Below are 19157 nucleotides of genomic sequence, written 5' to 3' on the forward strand. Positions count from 1 at the left end.
TTCTTCTCAGGGATCCTGAAGTGGCTCACAATTTCCAGCTGCAAATAGCTGGCTGCAGGTTTTAGAATGTACCTTTGAAGGCTGAGCCCCCCTGCCCCCCAGCACAGGGCAGCTGGTTTCCCTACATCATCAAATGGGGCCGGGGGGGTGTGGATATTCAGGAACTGAATTTTTCACAGCTGCTCCAACATATGTCTGCATACTGGTGGGCTTCAATCAGCAATAATTTGTTCTCTTTAAAAAAAAAAAGTGCTCAGTCACTCAGTAGTGTTGTGTCCAACTTTTTGCAACCCCAGAGACTGTAGCCCACCAGTCTCCTCTGTTCATGGAATTCTCCAGGCAAGAATACTGGAGTCGGTTGCCATTCCCTTCAGACCATAAAGAAGGCTGAGCGCAGAAGGCTGGTGCTTTCAAACTGTGATGCCGGAGAAGACTCTTGAGAGTCCCTTGGACTGCAGGGAGATCAATCCAGTCAATCCTGAAGGAAATCAACCCTGAATATTCATCAAAAGAACTGATGTTGAAGCTGAAGTTTCAGTACTTTGCCCGCCTGATGTGAAGAGATGACTCCCTGGAAAAGACTCTGATACTGGGAAAGATTGAGAGGAGAAGCGGGCAACAGAGGATGAGATGGTTGGATGACATCACTGACTCAGTGGACATGAGTTTGACCAAACTCCAGGAGATGGTGCAGGAAAGGGAAGCCTGGCATGCTGCAGTCCATGGGGTCGCAAAGAGTCAGATGCAACTGAGCGACTGAACAACAGCTCCTGCACTGTAAGCGGCTTCTTTACTGCTGAGCCGCCAGGGAAGCCCCCATACTACAACTGGTCTTAGCCGTTTTTGTTTATTTATTTGATTGGTCTTAGTTGCGGCACTCTGGATCTTTAGTTGCAGCATGTGAACTATTAGTTGTGGCATGTGGGATCTAGTTCCCCGACCAGAGATTGAACCCAGGTCCCCTGCTTTGGGAACATGGAGTCTTAGCCACTGGGCCAGGGAAGTCCCAAGAGCTGTTTCCATGGGTAACTCCTATGATGGCCCATGTGTGCTAAAAGTACATTATGTGGACAAACCAACAAGGCTGTTTATATTGTCTCATGCGTTTTGACAGTTTAAATTAAACAAGGTCTCTCCCCTAGCACTGCTGACATGGGGACTGAGTCATTCTCTATAGGGGTTCGTCCTGAGCACTGTGAGAGGCTCAGCAGCATTCCTGGCCCCATCCTCTCAATGCCAGGAGCCCCCACCCCAGTGGTGACACTCACAGTTGTGGCCTGGTGGCCCCTTGGGGCAGAATCCCCACCCACAGCTGAGAACCACAGACCTACCATTATAGACATCATGTCCTTTCACAAATTTCAAAATATGTAGCTCAGGGAGAGTATTCCAAGTTTCCTTAGTTCTTCTGCAATAAGCCTGTGACTTTTTTTTTTTTTCACTATCTTAAAAATTCATTGATTTGGCTGCACCAGGTCTTAGTTGCAGCAGGCAGGATCTTTGATCATCGTTGTGACATATGAACTCTCAGTTGCGGCACACAGGATCTAGTTCCCTGACCAGGAATCGAACCTGGGCCCCTGCGTTGGGAGCACGGAGTCTAAGCCACTGGACCACCAGGGAAGTCCCCAAAATCCAGTTTCTTAAGTTGGTTTTCACCTTTTCAGCCCCAATGTCAAAAACACCAAGGTGGAAAAACTCTGCCATAGAAAATGCAGGCTGACCTGTAATAACAGAAGGTAGGTCAGGGGTTGTCTGGGGCCCAGAGGCAGGGAGAGAGGGAAGGAGAGGTCACAGAAGGGCTCGAGGGAACTTTTGAGAGTAATAGGAATAGTCACTGATTGTGCTCGTACTTTCACAGAGCATGTTTTTGTTGTTTAGATGCTAAATTACGTCTGACTGTCTGTGACTGCCCCCCGCATGGACTCTAGCTGGCCTGTCTCCTCTGTCCATGGAACTTCCCAGGCAAGAAAACTGGAGTGGGCTGCCATTTCCTTTTCCAGGGGATCTTCCCAACCCAGGGATTGAACCCACGTCTCCTGCATTGGCAGTTGGATTCTTTATTGCTGAGCCACCAAGGAAGCCCTTCACAGGGTATATTTACATCAAAACTTATCAGATTCTGGAATTTAAAGCTGTGCATTTCAATGTGTATATGTCAGTTATACCTCAATAAAGCTGTTGTTGTTGTTTTTTTAATGAAGTCCCCATGATATCTGCTCCTTTTCCTGCTGAATTTTTCTCCACAAAGTTTATCATCTTCTAACACTGAAGTTTTCTTACCTCATCACTGTGTTTATAATCAGTATCAACCATCTCTCCCATCCTGATCTCAAGTTCTATGATCTAGAGATCTTTGTCTTTTTGTTTGCTGTGTTAAGAGGTGCTTCATAAATGTTTGTTAAGATGGTAAAGATTAAAGAATAATTTTGACTACAGCCTATTTTTTATGCTCAAGCTGGATTTAGAAAAGGCAGAGGAACCAGAGATTACATTGCCAACATCCATTGAATCATAGAAAAAGCAAGAGAATTACAGAAAAACATCTACTTCTGCTTCATTGACTATGCTAAAGCCTTTGACTGTTGAATCACAACCAACTGGGGAAAATTCTTAAACACATGGGAATACCAGTCCACCTTACCTGCCTCCTGAGAAACCTGTATGCAGGTCAAGAAGCAATAGTAAGAACTGGACATGGAACAATGGACTGCTTCCAACTTGGGAAAGGAGTAGGTCAAGGCTGTATATTGTCACCCTGCTTATTTAACTTATATGCAGAGTACATCATGCAAAATTCTGAGCTGGATGAAGCACAAACTGAAATCAAGATTGCCGAAAGAGATATCAATAACCTCAGATATGCAGATGACACCACCCTTATGGTAGAAAGTGAAGAGGAACTAAAGAGCCTCTTGATGAAGGTGAAAGAGAGTGAAAAAGCTAGCTTAAAACTCAACATTAAAAAAATGAAGATCCTGGCATCCAGACCCATCACTTCATGGTAAAAGATGGGGAAACAATGGAAACAGTGACAGACTATTTTCTTGGGCTCCAAAATCACTTCAGGCGGTGACTGTAGCCATGAAATGAAAAGCCGATTGCTCCTTGAAAGAAAAGCTATGACAAACCTAGACAGTGTCATCACTTTGCCAACAAAGGTCCGTGTGGTCAAAGCTATGGTTTTTCCAGTAGTCGTGTACGGATGTGAGAGTTGGACCATAAAGAAGGCTGAGCATCAAAGAACTGATGCTTTTGAATTGTGGTGTTGGAGAAGACTCTTGAGAGTCCCTTGAATTGCAAGGAGATCAAACCAGTCAATCCTAAAGGAAATCAACCTTGAATATTCATTGGAAGGACTGATGCTGAAGCTGAAGCTCCAACACTTTGGCCACCTGATGTGAAGAACAGACTTGTTAGAAAAGACCCTGATGCTGGGAAAGATTGAGGGCAGAAAAAGAAGGGGATGACAGAGGACAAGATGGTTGGAGGTATTATCAACTCAATGGTGGTAAGTTTGAGCAAGCTTCGGGAGATGGTGATGGACAGGGAAGTCTGGCGTGCTGCAGCCCATGGGGACAGAGTCCTGACTTAGCCACTGAGCAACAACAAACAGCCTATGTTTTTACATTACAGGGAGGTGGCGGGTTGCTTGCAAACTCAAAGTCAGCCAGCAGAGGGCAGTGCTAGTCAGACTCAAAGATGAGATGGCTCTTCCCTGACATGATCTTGATCTGAAGCCCTGAGTATGGGGATCTGGCCAGAGATTTGGGTGTCTATGATGTCTCAGTTCCAGCACTGAATCGGTTCCCTTATCCACAAATGACCCATCCATTCATCCACCCATCCACCCATCCATCCATCCACCCCCATCCATCCATCAACCCACCCACCCACCCACCCATCCATCCATCTATTCATCCACCCCATCCATCCATCCATCTATCTGTCCATTCACCCATCTATCTCCTACCATCTGCTCATCCATTCATCATCCATACACCCACCCATCCATCCTCCCATCACCCACCCATTTATTCATGCATTCAATAATATTACTGAGCGCCTATTGTGGCAATGAGCAGAGGTGGAAAGCAAAGTCATAACCAAGAGAAGTTTGGGGAGGACTGGTCCAGGCAGAGGTCAGAACCAAACGAAGGGTTAGAATGAACTTACGATGTTTGTATCATGGAGGAACAGAGAGGAGGTGGGTGTGGTTGGAGCAAAGTGAACAAGGGAGGCACTGACGGAAGATGAGCTTGGCCAGGTCATCGGGGAACATATCAGGCGTCACCTTGTGGGAGAATTTATTGAGTGCCTATGGCTTATGTGTTCTTCTGTTTCCATCCTCTCAACAATGGGTGGGGTCATCTCCATTTGCTCTTGTCTAAATTTATTTTGTATTGAAGCATAGTTGATTTACAGTGTTGTGCCAATCTCTGCTACCTGGCAAAGTGACAGTTATATACATATATACATTCCTTTTAAAAATATTCTTTTCCATTATGGTTTATCTCAGGAGATTGGACATAGTTCCCTGTGGTATACAGATGGGCTTTGTTGTTTATCTGTTCTAAATGTAAGAGTTTGAATTTACTAACCCCGGACTTCCAGTCTATCCCTCTCCCTCCCTCCCCTTGGCAAGCACAAGTGTGTTCTCTGTCTGTGAGTCTGATTCTGTTTTGTAGACAAGTTCATTTCTGCTGTATTTTAGACTCCACATAAAAGTGGTATCATACGGTATTTGTCTTTCTCTTTCTGACTTACTTCACTTACTAGTATCGTTATCTGTAGTTGCATCCATGTTGCTGCAAATGGCATCATTTCATTCTTTTTTACGGCTGAGTGATATTCCATCATATATACATACTAATATTCTTTATCCATTCATCTGTTGATGGACACTTAGGTGATTTCCATGTCTTGGCTGTTGTGAATAGTGCTGCTATGAACATCGTGGTGTGTTATGTCTTTCTGAATTAAAGTTTCTCTGAGTGTATGCTCAGGAGTGAGATTGCGGGATTCTCCGGTAGCTCTATTTTTAGTTTTCTGAGGGATCTATCTGCTGTTGATAGCCAGAGGCTCAGAGAATTGAGGTCAGCTAACCAAACCCTCCCAGGTATTAACTTGCCAGATTCTAACCCAGGTCTCATGTTTGCCCATGCTTCTAGCTACCTTTGGACCCAACCAATCCTTCAACAGCCTCTCTCATCTGCATGTGGCTTCACTGCTCCAACACTCTCTCCATCCAATATAGTGGATGCTCGGTGTATCTACAGTCAGCAAGTGTTCTGGTAACGTCATGTAACAAGCTACACCAAAGCTCAATGGCTTAGATCTTAACTGTCCATGGTCAGCTGGGCTTCAGTAGGTCTAACTTGGGTTCATCTCATCTTGATTTCAAAGTTTGAATTAGTACAACTATGTTCCATGCAAGGCATGCTGGCAAATGTTTAACCACTGGCTCCTGGGTGGGGGTGGGGTGGTGGCATCCATTTGTCTCCTTTGCCAATTTCTTTTTTATTTTTTTTAAGATTTTTTTGATATAGATTTTTCAGAGTCTTTATTGAATGTGTTACAATATTGTTCCTGCTTTATGCTTTCGTTTTTTTGGCTTCAAGGCATGTGGGATCTTAGCTCCCCCAACCAGGGATCAAAACTGCACCCCCTGCATTGCAGGTCTTAAGCACTTAACCACCAGGGAAGTCCTCTCTTTTGGCGATTTCTGTGGTGTTAATACTCTCACTGATTTAAAGCTAACATCATGACATCACTGAGTGCAGAGTTCTGAAGAGATACAGAGGGGCAGGCCATTGTACACTCAGTGCATTCGAGCTGCTGTCACAGAATATCTCAGCAACATTTATTTCTCATAGTCCTGGAGGCCGGAAGTCCAAGATCAGGGTGTTGACAGATTCAGTGTCTGGTGAGGACCCGATTGGCTACCCTGGTGTCTCAATGGTAAAGAGTCCGCCTGCCAATGCAGGAGACACAGAAGAGGCAGGTTTGATCCCTGGATCAGGAAGATCCTCTGGAAAAGGAAATGGCAACCCACTCCAGTACTCTTGCCTGCGAAATCCCATGGACAGAAGAGCCTGGTGATCTATAGTCCATGGGGTCGCAAAGAGTTGGACACAACTGAAGTGACTTAGCACGCACCGAGATATGTTTAAGAAAAAGTCACTTCTCGTGCTGTTTTTCCTTTACTCTCACACTACTGACACCAGATGTGTGGGGTTTTTTCCCACAACAAGCAGTTCTCCATGAGAGATCAGCTCAGAGGTCTACCATTGCACTCAGTTCTGACACTCTCTATCTGGAGATGGCATCAAACCCCACAGGTTAAGGGCTCAGTCCCACAAAACAGTCCCTACCCCCATACCCACCAGGGTTCTTGGCCTCCTGAATCAATCAATGTGTTCAGTAGCTCAGTCGTGTCTGACTCTTTGCGACGCCATAGACTGCAGCATGCCTGGCTTCCCTGTCCTTCACCATCTCCCGGAGCTTGCTCAAACTCATGTCCACTGAGTCAGTGATGCCATCCAACCATCTCTTCTCTATCATCCCATTCTCTTCCTGCCTTAAATCTTCCCCAGCATCAGAGTCTTTTCTAAAGAGTCGACTCTTGGCATCAGGTGGCCAAAGTATTGGAGCTTCAGCTTCAGCATCAGTCCTTTCAATAGAAATCAATAGAAATGGATAGAGGCCAGACAAGAAATTCAGGCAAGACTTTACTAGGGGACTTCTCTAGTGGTCCAGTGGTTAAGAATCTGCCTGCCATCGCAGAGGACATCAGTTTGATCCCTGGTCTGGAAAGATTCTGCATGCCGCAGAGCAACTAAGCCTGTGCACATCAACTGAAGCCCCCTAGCCCTAGAGTCTGTGCTCTGCAGCAAGAGAAATCACTGCAAGGAGAAGACCACAAACTGAAACTAGAGAGTAGCCCCTACTTCTTGCAACTGGAGAAAATGCCAAGAAGTAACAAAGACCCAGTGCAACCAAGAATAAATAGATAAATGAAAAAAATTTGAAAGGCTTTATTGGGGCAGTTCCCTTGCTGGCTGCAGGAATGAGTGAAAACAAGTAACAGGCTCCCCAGTGGAGGTGGCAAGCTTGTTCCTTACCCGGGGTGAGGTGTATGCAAGGGTCGGGCTGGAGGTGGGGCTTAGGTGGTTTGCCCACCCCTCTATGGTGTTGAGTGCAGTACCCTGCTTTTGCACCCAGCTCTTCAGAAACGGCAGTTGGGTTTTTTGTCTTTGTATCTTTGGGTCCAGAATTTGCCCCAACTGTGCCTTCACACAGTTATTTTTAGTCCCATATAGTTTCTTTGTATTTTGTAGCTGGAGGAGAGGTGGGTCCAGGTGCAAGCTTTGCAACAAAGGGTCCCAGGTCCCAGGCTTGTCTCCAACTCAGATGCCAGACAGGAGACCAGGTTGTCTCCTGCGCTTCCAACCAACTGGCTGGAGAAGGAGGTTGCCAGGACCCTCTCCTCAGGTGCGATTCATTTGTTAGAGCAGCTCACAGAACTCAGGGAGACAGCTTCCTTAAATGTTACTGATTTATTATAAAAAAGAGGTCCCTAACCTTTGGGTTCTAATACTTGATGATCTGAGGTGGAGCTGATGTAATAAGGATAAAGATAAAATGCACAATAAATGGCATGCATTTGAATCATCTTGGAACATCCCTTCTTCCTGGGGTCCATGGAAAAACTGTCTTCCAGGAAATTGGTCCTTTGAGCCAAAAAGGGTGGGGACTGCTTTTATCAAGGGATGTGATAAAGGATGCAGATGAACCTCCAGATGAAGAGATGCCTAGGGCGAGGTATGTGGGAAGGGACACAGAACTCTCATGCTCTCTCTCCAAGCCCCTCCACGTGTTCACCAGCCAAGAATCTTCTGCACTTCCTTGGCGGTCCAGTGGTTAAGACTCTGCGCTTCCACTGCAGAGGGCACAGATTCAATACATGGTTGGGGAACTAAGATCCTCCGAAAACAAATTTAAAAAATTCTCCCTGAGCCCTGTAGTTTAGAGATTTTTATGGAGGCTTCATCATCACATAGGCACAATCCATTATTAATTCTATCTCCACCCTTCTCCCCTACCTGGAGGACGGTGGTGAAGCTGAAAGTTTCAAGTTTCTAATCATGATGTGGTTTTTCTGGTGACCACTTCTAGCCAGAAGCCCACCCAAAGTCATCTCACTAGAAAAAAAGACTCTCCAGCCAACCAGGAAATTAAAAGGGACTTAGGAACTCTCACCAGAAACTGGGGGGCAAAGACTGTGTGTGTGTGTATGTGTGTGTGTGTGTGTGTCCGACTCTTTGTGACCCCAGGGTCTGTAGCCCATCAAGCGCCTCTGTCTGTGGAATTTCCCAGGCCAGAATACTGGAATGGGTTGCCATTTCCTTCTCCAGGGAAACTTCACCACCCAGGGAGCAAACCCACGTCTCCTGAGGCTCCTGCATTGCAGGTGGATTCTTTACCACTGAGTCACTAGTATGTATTTTTTCCTATTATTTCACAAATATCATTTATATACCATGAAACTTACCCTTTTAAATGTTTAACTTTGGACTTCCTTGGTGGTCTATTGGTTAAGACTCTCTGTTTCCCTTGCAGGGTACACAGGCTCAATCCCCTGTTGGGGAACTTAGGAACTGTGTGCCACCCAGAGCAGCCAAAAATAAATAACTCATTGAATTTTAGCACATTCACAAGTTATACAACTGTCACTCCATCCAATGGTAGAATAGTTTAATCACCAGAAAACAAAGCCTGTGACCTTTATAGTCACCCCCCACCTGCCCAGCCCCCGACAATCTGGACCCACCCTCTGTCTGTGGATCTGCCTGCTCTGGACGTTTTGCATCAGTGGGATCACTCCTTGTGTGTCCTCCTGTGTCTGCTTCTCTCACTGACTTTCTCTAGTCGGGGCGAGCGGGGGCTACTCTCTCGTTGTGGTGCTTGGGCTTCTCGTTGCAGTGGCTTCTCTTGTTGCGGAGCATGCGCTCTAGGGAGCACGGGCTTCAGTCGTTGCAGCTCCCAGGCTCTAGAGCACAGGCTCAGTAGTTGTGGCGCATGGGCTTAGTTGCTCCTGGGCATGTGGGATCTTCCCCGACCAGGAATCAAACCCGTGTCCCTTGCCTTGGCAGGAGAATTCTTTACTACTGAGCCACCAGGGAAGCCCCTATTGAGTTTTTTTTTTCTTTTTAAAAGTTTGAATTGTAAGAGTTCTTTAGTCTTCTAGATAAAGCCCCTTTTCAGCTGTCTCCATGTAAACAGTTTCTCCTGCTTTGTGGGTTGTCTTTTCATGTTCTCAATGGCGTTCTTGGAAGCACCAAAGACTTTCATTCTGATGATGTGACATTTATCTAAATGATGTACATTCTTGGGAATTCCCTGGTGACCTAGTGGTTAGGACTCTGCGCTTTCACTGCCAAGGGCCAGGGTTCAATCTCTGGTTGGGAAACTGAGATCCCACAAACCACAAGGCGCAGCCAAAAAAAATTCTTGTGCCTGTGTTTTGAGGGACAAGTATTCTCATTTCTCTTGGCTATGCATGTGGGAACGGAATCAGTGGGTCACGGGATAAGTGATTGATAGATTTAGTCATTGATGCTAAACAACTTTCCAAAGCATTGTAAGGATTTACAATCACATGAGCGGTGGAAGAGAGCCCTGGTATTATCTATCCTTGCCAACACTTGGTTTTGTCAGCAATGTTTGTTCAGTTAATACACACACATAAGGCTATAGTCATGGTGTCTACGTGGCATGGAGGTGGTTTGCCCTGATCACTCAGAAGGTCAATGGCAGAGCACCAGCCATCTGGCTCACAGCCAGAAACACCTCTGCTTCTGCTGTTAATGTTCACACTGCTATATTTAAAATGGATAACCAGGACTTAGATGGTGGCTCAGGGGTAAAGAATCCTCCTGCCAGTGTAGGAGGTGCAGCTTCGATTCTTGGTCTGGGAAGATCCCACGTGCCACAGAGCAGCTAAGCCCGTGCGCCATAACTATTGAGCCACTCGGCCATGAGCCCACATTCCACAATGAGAGAAGTCACCACAATGAGAAGCCCACATACTACAACAAAGAGTAGCTCTCATTCTCTGAAACTAGAGAAAAGCCCACGCAGCAGTGAAGATCCAGCACAGCCAAAAATAAATAAAACAATTTTTTTAAATAAAAAAGTAAAATGGATAATCATCAAGGACCTAGTGTATACCACATGGAACTCTGCTCAATGCTATGTGGTAGCCTGGATGGGAGGGGAGTTTGGGGGAAAATGGATACATGTATATGTATGGCTCAGTCCCTTCTCTGTTCAGTTGAAACTATCATAACATTGTTAATCAGTGACACCCCAATACAAAATAAGTTTTATATATATATTTGGCTGCACCAAGTCTTAATTGCATCATGTGGAATCTAGTTCCCTGACCAGAGTTTGGGAGCATCTAGTTCCCTGCATTGGGAGCTTGAAGTCTAAGTCACTGGGCCACCAGGAAAATCTCTGCTCCTGCCTTTGAAGGTTGGAGTCCCTAAGGTTGTGTCTGGTTCGTGTCTGGTGAGTGATTAGACACCTCCAAGCCCCAGAGACACCAGTTAGGCTGCCGGGAGCCCCTGGTGGCTGTGGAGGGGATCCCAGCAAAGAGCTCATCATCTTGCATCATCCATGGTACCCGTAACCATGGGCACCAGGCAGGTCTGCTGGGAGGACACGGACAGCGGGCAACTCCTGTCATGGCTGCGGTGTGAGTTGGGCTGCCAGGGAGGTGATTAAGGGGCCTCGAGGGGCCTGTGCACAGCCGAGGCTCCACTGGGAGCTCAGCAATGAGATCCTGAGCTTTGGTTTCACTAGTCCTAACCTGGGGTTGTTGTATTCCCTGTTGGCCTCATCTCACGGGGAGAAGAAAAGACAGCGTTGACGGAAAAAAAAAAAAAAAAAAAAAGAAGGAAGGGCAAAGGTGTTAATTATATTGACTTTAATAATGACAATAGAACTTCCCTGGTGGAAGCGTTGAGTCCATGCTTCCACTTCAGGGGGCCCAGGTTCGATCCCTGGTTGGGGAACTAAGATCCTACATGTTGAGCTGTCAAAAATAAAAACAAAGAGGTTAAGCTCAAGTTGGGATGAGGATACAAGGTCCTGTTTCCTTGGAAACTACCAAATGGAATGTTGTGTCTAGACATCTTTTACTTGAAGCTCTACATCTGGGCTGGAAATCCAGGCTGCTTCTCTGGTCAAAGTGACCTACAAGTGGTTCATACCCTCCAAGAAGGAGTAAGATGTTGCATTGTCACCAGTGGGACTCAAAATAGTGACAAGAGTCTATAATTTTAGAGAACAATGTGGTCCCGCCCTGTATTGTCATGTGATTTGTTGTTGTTCAGTGGCTAAGTCATGGCTGAGTCTTTGTGACCCCATGGACTGTAGGACATCAGGCTCTTCTGTCCATGCCATTCTCCAGGCAAGAATACTGGAGTGGGTTACCATTCCCTTCTCCAGGGAATCTCCCTGACCCAGGGACAGAACCAAGGTCTCCTGCATTGCAGGCGGATTCTCTACTGTCTGAGCCACCAGGGAAAACCAGGAAAAAGTGTGGGGAAGAGTAGATTTATGTTGGAGAAACCTGATAAACACACCTCAGCCAGGTGATCAACACCAGCATCCACTGTGACAAGTCGTATAATGGCATGGATAACTGATACCATATGCTGAGAAGGGCCCTTTGTCTCTACGGTGTCCTCCTTCCTAAAAACTCATCACCCTGGTCTGTTCATAAGAAAAACACCAGATAAGCCACCATTGAGGGATATTCCAGAAAATTTCCAACAAGCATTCTGTAAAACTGTCAGAGTCATCAAAAACAAGAATTTCTGAGAAACTGTGTTAGCAAAGAGGTTCTTAAGAGGATGAATGGGACAACTAACTGTCATGTGGTAACCTGGGTGGGAACCTGAGACAGAAAAAAGACACAGAATTGGAAAATCCACAGAGACAGAGAGTAAAACCTAGAATAATGTGTACCAGGGGCTGCGAGAGTGAATGGTTCATGAGGACAGAGTTGCAGTTTGGGAAATTGAGAAAGTTCTGGAAGGAGATGGTGAAGATGTTTTCACAACACTGTGAATGTATTGAGTACGACTGAATCACTTTAAATGGTTAAAATGATAAATTTTATATTATGTGTATTTTTTAAATTTTATTTAATTTAACTTTACAATATTGTATTGGTTTTGCCATATATCAAAATGAATCTGCCACAGGTATACATGTGTTCCCCATTCTGAACCCTCCTCCCTCCTCCCTCCCCATACCATCCCTCTGGGTCATCCCAGTGCACCAGCCCCAAGAATCCAGTATCGTGCATATTTTACCACATTTTTTAAAAAAGCACATCTAGAAATGCCAGGAGTCCTATATGGTTGACCAGATGGTTTCTGGAAGGTGCCATAAGGTCAAAATAGCAGAAGAGAATTTGCTTTTTTGTATTTTTCCCTTGTTTTTAATCGGCATGCTCAAACCAACTGGTATAATTTGAGGCCCAAATCTGGACACATTTTTTTAAAAATTATTTTTTGGCTGTACCATACAGCATGCAGGATCTTAGTTCCTCAACCATGGATTGAACCCATGCCCCCCACTGGGGAAGCACAGTCTTGACCACAAGGGAAGTCCCATACCTGGACACTTGAAAACTTTGTGTTAGTCTTTCAGTCATGTCCAACTCTTTGTGACCCCACAGACTGTAACCCACCAGGCTCCACTGTCCGTGGAATTCTCCAGGCAAGAATACTGGAGTAGGTAGCCATTCCTTTCTCCAGGGGATCTTACCCACCCAGGGATCAAACCCAGGTCTCCTGCATTGCAGGCAAAGTCTTTACCATCTGAGCCACTAGGGAAGATAATTCCTAAGAGATGTGTTAGTAAAAGGGAGTGTTTCCTTTAATCACAGACCTCCCCTATTGCACATCCGTCGGGAGTCTCTGGGTGTGAAAATATTGAGAAGTTCCAGGAACAACCTAAGCTCTTGGGCTGCCCTAGAACTCAAGGATGACCCCCAGCTTGAGACCAAGTAAGAAGTTGGAAATAGGGAGACCTGGGTATAGTTAGCAAGACATACTAGGAGCTAGAACCTCAGAAACCCAAACCCCTGGCCAAGAGAGATAAGCTGGGGGGGATACAGGAAAGAGGGGTGTTTCAGTACCATGGAGAGCTCTGAGTTACCCAGAGGGAGCCTAGAATCCATATTCTGCTGAAATGGGGAGAACGTAGCAGTGTAGACCAGGGGGCAGAGGAGGTGCAATCTCAGACCCCAGGGACTTTGTGGTGGGTGTAGAGTGCCCTGAAAGGGCTGCACCTTTTACTTAGTGAGAGATGGGGTTTCTGCTTTTCTAAACTCTGCATTCAGCCCTCCATTGCCTTCCTCCTGCCCACAGGCACTTGGGACCCTGCTCATCACAGCCCTGGTGACTGGCATGGAGTTAGACAGACCAGGCCAACCACGGACCAGCTCCTTGTGACTCAAGCAAGTCAATGGATCTATTACATAAAGGGGAACCCCTTCCAGGGCCCGAGAGTGGGCTCTTGTCTAACACGTGGAAATGAATCATCCAAGGAGACAACACGTGCTGACAAACAAGAGATTTTATTGGGAAGTAGTGCCTGGGTGGAAAGCAGCAGGGTGAGGGAACCCAGGAGAATTGCTCTGCCATGTGGCTTGCAGTCTCGGGTTTTATGGTGATAGGATTGGTTTCTGGGTTGTCTTTGGCCAATCATTCTGACTCAGGGTCCTTCCAGGTGGCACATGCATTGCTCAGCCATGATGGATGCCAGCGAGAAGGATTCTGGGAGATGGTCAGACCTGTGGCATCTCCTTTTGACCTTTCCCAAACTCTTCTGGGTTTTGGTGGCTTATTAGTTCTGTATTCCTTACCAGGACCTCCTGTCATAAAATAACTCATGCAAATGTTTACTATGGTGCGTGGCCAGGGTGGGCACTTTCAGTCAGTGTGTTTCCCCTAACAGAACCATCAAGCTTCTGTTTTTGTTTTCTCATCTGCAAGATGAGATGTTTATAAAGTATGGTGGAGTAGGAAATGGCAACCCACTCCAGTATTCTTGCCTGGAAAATCCCATGGATAAAGGAGCCTGGCGGGCTATAGTCCATGGGGTCGCAAAGATTCGAACACGACTGAGCATGCACACATGCATAAAGTATGTGTGCAGGTTAAAGGTCCTCCTCCTCAAAGATGCCCTCATCTTAGTCCCCAGAACATGTGCATATGTTAGGATAAAAAGGAACCAAGTGAACAACAAGGTCCTACTGTATATCACAGGGAACCATATTCAATATCCTGTGATAAACCATAATGGAAAAGAACATGAAAAAGCATATATAGCATATATATATATATATATATATATATATATGAGAAACAGACTCATGGACTTAGAGAATGAACTTATGATGAACTTACGGTAGCAGGGGGAAAAATGGGGGGAAGAAATAATTAGAGAGTTTGGGATAGACAGGTACACACTGCTATATTTAGAATGGATAACCAACAAGGTCCTACTGTACAGCACCAGGAACTCTGCTCAATGTTATGAGGCAGCCTTGATGGGAGAGGAGTTTGCAGGGAGAATGGAAACATGTATACGCGTGGCTGAGTCCTTTTGCTGTTCACCCGAAACTACCACAACATTGTTAATTGGCTATACTCCAATATAAAATAAAAAGAATACATATATAACTGTGTCACTTTGCTGTACAGCAGAAATTAACACTTTGTAAATCAACTATACTTCAATAAAATTTTTTAAAAAAGAATTTATAAGTATTAAGACCTCCTATTTTAAGATAACTCATGCAAGTGGTTATTATGATGCCTGGCCAGGACAGGTGGTTTCCATCAAAGTCTCCCCTAACACACCCGGAGACTGTAAAGTAGGCCTTGAAGAGCTGGCAGTGCCGTCATTTCCCTTTGCGGGGAAATTTGGTGAATTCACTGAGATTTCCCAGAGCACCTGGTGACAAGAAGTCATCCTCAGTGTGCCAGTCTTTGCCAAGAAAAAAATATTGCATTTCTGGGTCTTGTCAGACCCCGATGGTAAAGACTGTCAGAGGAACTGTCTAGCTGAGTCCAGTCCAAATTGCTGGTTGACAGAAAAAGTAACGTATTAAGGGGTGGTTGTTCTAAGCCACCAAGTTTTTGCTTTTTAATATATTTATTTAGTTGGCTGCACTGAGTCTTAGTTGTGGCATTCAGGATCTAGTTCCCCGACCAGGGATCGAACCCTGGGCTCCCTGCGCTGGAATCACAGTCTCAGCCACTGGATCAACAGAGAAGTCCCTAAGCCACTAAGTTTTGAGGTGGTTTGTATGTAGCAATGGATAACTGGTGTGCATGGTCAAGACCAAGGTCAGTCAAGAAGGGGTGTATGTGTTGAGAACTCTAGTGGGAGACCCAGAAAACACTCATGGCACAGCATGAGGTATGCATGATCCTCTTGTTGGGATAGACTCAAATATTTGGGGACAGCAATCTGTTCTTACTTTCCAGGGACAGTGTGTGTTGTGCTTCCTGTAAGTCAGAAAGAGACCATTATACACAAGTACATTGTATGTACGTGTGTGTGTGTGTGTACAAATATGATCTTCTACATACTCCTCAGCATCTGGACTTTTTCTTCTACTCTGTTGTGTCCATTCATCTCCACGAGGACATCTGTCTAAAGTTACATCTGCTGGATGACCTTCGACTTGGCACACAGACTTGTCCTCATCCTCCCCTGCCGAGACAGATGTGTCCGTGCTCCCAGTCTTGCCAAGAATGAGTTCGCTGACTCCAGGACCAAGCAAGTGTCAGGAATGCAGCAAGAGCACGCTTGGAGGCTTCTATTAATAGATTGACTGCAAAGCTGGTATTATGATTGTGTTTGCTATTGCTGCTTTTCTTCTAATTGTGTTAAAATATACATAAATGTGGTGGTGGCTGGTGACTCAGTGGTAAAGAATCTGCCTGGCATGCAGGAGACAAGGGTTCAATCCTTGGGTTGGGAAGATCCCCTGGAGAAGGGAATGGCAAACCACTCCAGTATTCCTGCCTGGTAAATCCCCTGGACAGAGGAGCCTGGAGGGCTACAGTCCATGGGGTTACAAAAACACTGGACATGACTTAGTGACTAAAACAACAACAAATACACACAAAAAGGACACAGATTACCAAGTGACCAGTTTAATAAATTTATTTCTAAACAAACCAACCGAGGAACAGAATACCTGATCAGTCTTCCTTAAAGCTTTCAAGGTATCAAAATTCAGGAAAGTCTGAGAGACTGTCACATCCCAGAGGAGACTGGGAGAGAAAAAGGACTTACAGGGAAAACTAGGGAAATTCTAGCAAAGTCTGCTGCTGCTACTGCTGCTAAGTCACTTTAGTTAATAAGAGACATTACTTTGCCAACAAAGGTCCGTCTAGTTAAGGCTATGGTTTTTCCAGTGGTCATGTACGGATGTGAGAGTTGGACTGTGAAGAAAGCTGAGCGCCGAAGAATTGATGTTTTTGAACCGTGGTGTTGGAGAAGACTCTTGAGAGTCCCTTGGACTGCAAGGAGATCCAACCAGTCCATTCTGAAGGAGATCAGCCCTGGGATTTCTTTGGAAGGAATGATGCTAAAGCTGAAAGTCAGTACTTTGGGCACCTCATGCGAAGAGTTGACTCATTGGAAAAGACTCTGATGGTGGGAGAGATTGGGGGCAGGAGGAGAAGGGGACGACAGAGGATGAGATGGCTGGATGGCATCACTGACTTGATGGACGTGAGTCTGAGTGAACTCCGGGAGTTGGTGATGGACAGGGAGGCCTGGCGTGCTGTGATTCATGGGGTTGTGAAGAGTCGGACACAACAGAGCGACTGAACTGAACTGAACTGAATGTATCTATCTTGATTCTTCAGTTGGGACAAGCATATCATACTAATGTAATGTGCTGGAAATAGGGGTCCAGGGCCAGGCCGTACCTTCTGTACAGATCTTTTCAACACTTTTGTCAATCTAAGCTATTCTAAAATCAAGTGAGTACTAAACAGAGATAAGAATGTTACTTCCTCAATTTGAACATGCCTGAGTATATTTTCATGGTCACGTTTTTGTTTTCTGGGTGTGTCTTGCCATCAGTAGCTTATGAGAGCTGCCAGCCCTGGGAAGGTATGGGTGGTCTGCAGGTGGCTTGCCCTGGACCTGAAGACCATGGTTGTGGTGAGAAAGTCAGCAGCCTTGGGCAGCAGTGAGAACCATGGGGGAGGAAGGGCTCAGTCACTTAGGAACTGAATCTATCAATAAAGCGATCTTTTTCTTTTCCATCATGGTTTGTCACAGGATATTGAATATAGTTCCCTGTGCTATACAGTAAGACTCTGTTGTTTATCCACCTTATATATTCTAGGAAGATTCATCTGTGTGTGCTCAGTCATATCCGATTCTTTTGTAACCCCATGGCCTGTAGGGCCTCCCAGGTGGCGCTAGTGGTAAGAACCTGCCTGTCAATGCAGGAGACATAAGAGACATGGGTTTGATCACTGGATTGGGAAGATCCCCTGGTGAAGGGCATGGCAACCCACTCCAGTCAGTATTCTGATCCCAGGGACAGAGGAGCCTGGCTGTCTTTGTTTCATAGTGTCGCGAAGAGTTGGACACGATTAAAGTGACTTAGCACATACACACGTGGACTGTAGCCTGCTAGGCTCCTCTGCCCATGGAATTTTCCAGGCAAGAATATTAGAGTGGATTGCCATTTCCTTCTCCAGAGTATCTTCCCGACCCAGGGATCAAACCTATGTCTCCTGCGTTGGCAGGTGGATTCTTTACCACTAGCGCCAATACAATAGTTTGCATCTGCTAATCCCAAACTCCCAGCCCTTCCCTTCCCCAACCCTCTCCCCCTGGGCAACAAGTCCATTCCCTACATCTGTGAGTCTGGTTCTGTTTTGTAGGTAAGTTCATTTGCGTCATATTTTAGATTCCCTATGTAAGTGGTATCATATTGTATCTTTCTCTTTCTACCTTACTTTTAGTATGACCATATCTGGTTCCATCCATGTTGCAGCAAATGGCATTATTTCATTCTTTTTGATGGCTGAGTAATATTCCATTGTATAGCCATACCACATGTTCTTTATCCATACCTGTCAATGGACATTTAGGTTGCTTCCAAGTCTTGCCTATTGTGAATAGTGTTACTATGACTATTAGTATTCTTTTTGAATTAAAGTTTTGTCTTCATATATGCCCAGGAATGGGGTTGCTGGATCATATGATAGCCCTCTCTGTTCTCTGTACCTCTTACATCAGCAAGCTTCACTCCAGTCCTTGCTCTCAATATCACCTCCGGGATATCCAACCTGCAAAAGAGACCTTGACAAGAGAGAGTGACTCAGGGAAAAGCTAACTGCACAAGGAAGTGACTGATGCCATCACCCCTGGGGTGTAATGTGGGGAGTGGGCACACAGACTTGTGGTTTCATCCCCAGTGCTCATCTTGGATCTCCTGCCCACCCTAAGCGAGGTCACCTCAGTACACAGAGGTGACCTGGATAGAGTCCCTGTCTGAGCAGGAATCTGGGGGCATTAGCAGGTCAGAATAATATTAGTGCAGGGTCTCCCCCATGATACTTCAACATTCAGGGCAGATAATCCTCTGTGGGGGGAGCCCTGGGCACTGTGGGGGGTTGAACATCATCCCTGGCCCCCACCTATTTGATTCCAGGAGCCCCTCCCCACTCTAGTTGTGACAACCACAGATTTTTCCCAGACATCATCAAAGAACTGGGTGGGGTGGGGACAAGATGGCCCTGGGTGAGAACATGTGTGTTGAAGCTGCCAGCCTGGCTGGGGCAAAGCCTGCCCCTGTCCCATCAGTGCCTGCATTTAGAACTGCCCTTTCTCTTCCCTTCCCACCTTCCCCTACCCTTCAGTGGTCTCTGAGACATTAGTCCCATATGAAAAACCACACCTTCAAAGCTGACTTTTGCTTCCCTCTCTACAACTAAAAGGAGATCCAACCAGTCCATCATAAAGGAGATCAGTCCCGGGTGTTCATTGGAAGGACTGATGTTGAAGCTGAAACTTCAGTACTTTGGCCA

General features: G+C 45.8%; 1 non-coding gene across 1 annotated transcript; it reads right to left on the reverse strand.

Annotated features, from left to right (window-relative positions):
• Positions 1-1551: 1551 nt before the first annotated feature.
• TRNAG-CCC (transfer RNA glycine (anticodon CCC)) lies at positions 1552-1623 on the reverse strand. Its single transcript has one exon. It is a non-coding gene; the product is annotated as a tRNA-Gly (tRNA).
• Between the last annotated feature and the right edge of the window lie 17534 nt (positions 1624-19157).

The sequence above is a fragment of the Bos indicus genome, chromosome 7 (genome assembly GCF_029378745.1).
Source record: "Bos indicus isolate NIAB-ARS_2022 breed Sahiwal x Tharparkar chromosome 7, NIAB-ARS_B.indTharparkar_mat_pri_1.0, whole genome shotgun sequence".
NCBI lineage: Eukaryota > Metazoa > Chordata > Mammalia > Artiodactyla > Bovidae > Bos > Bos indicus.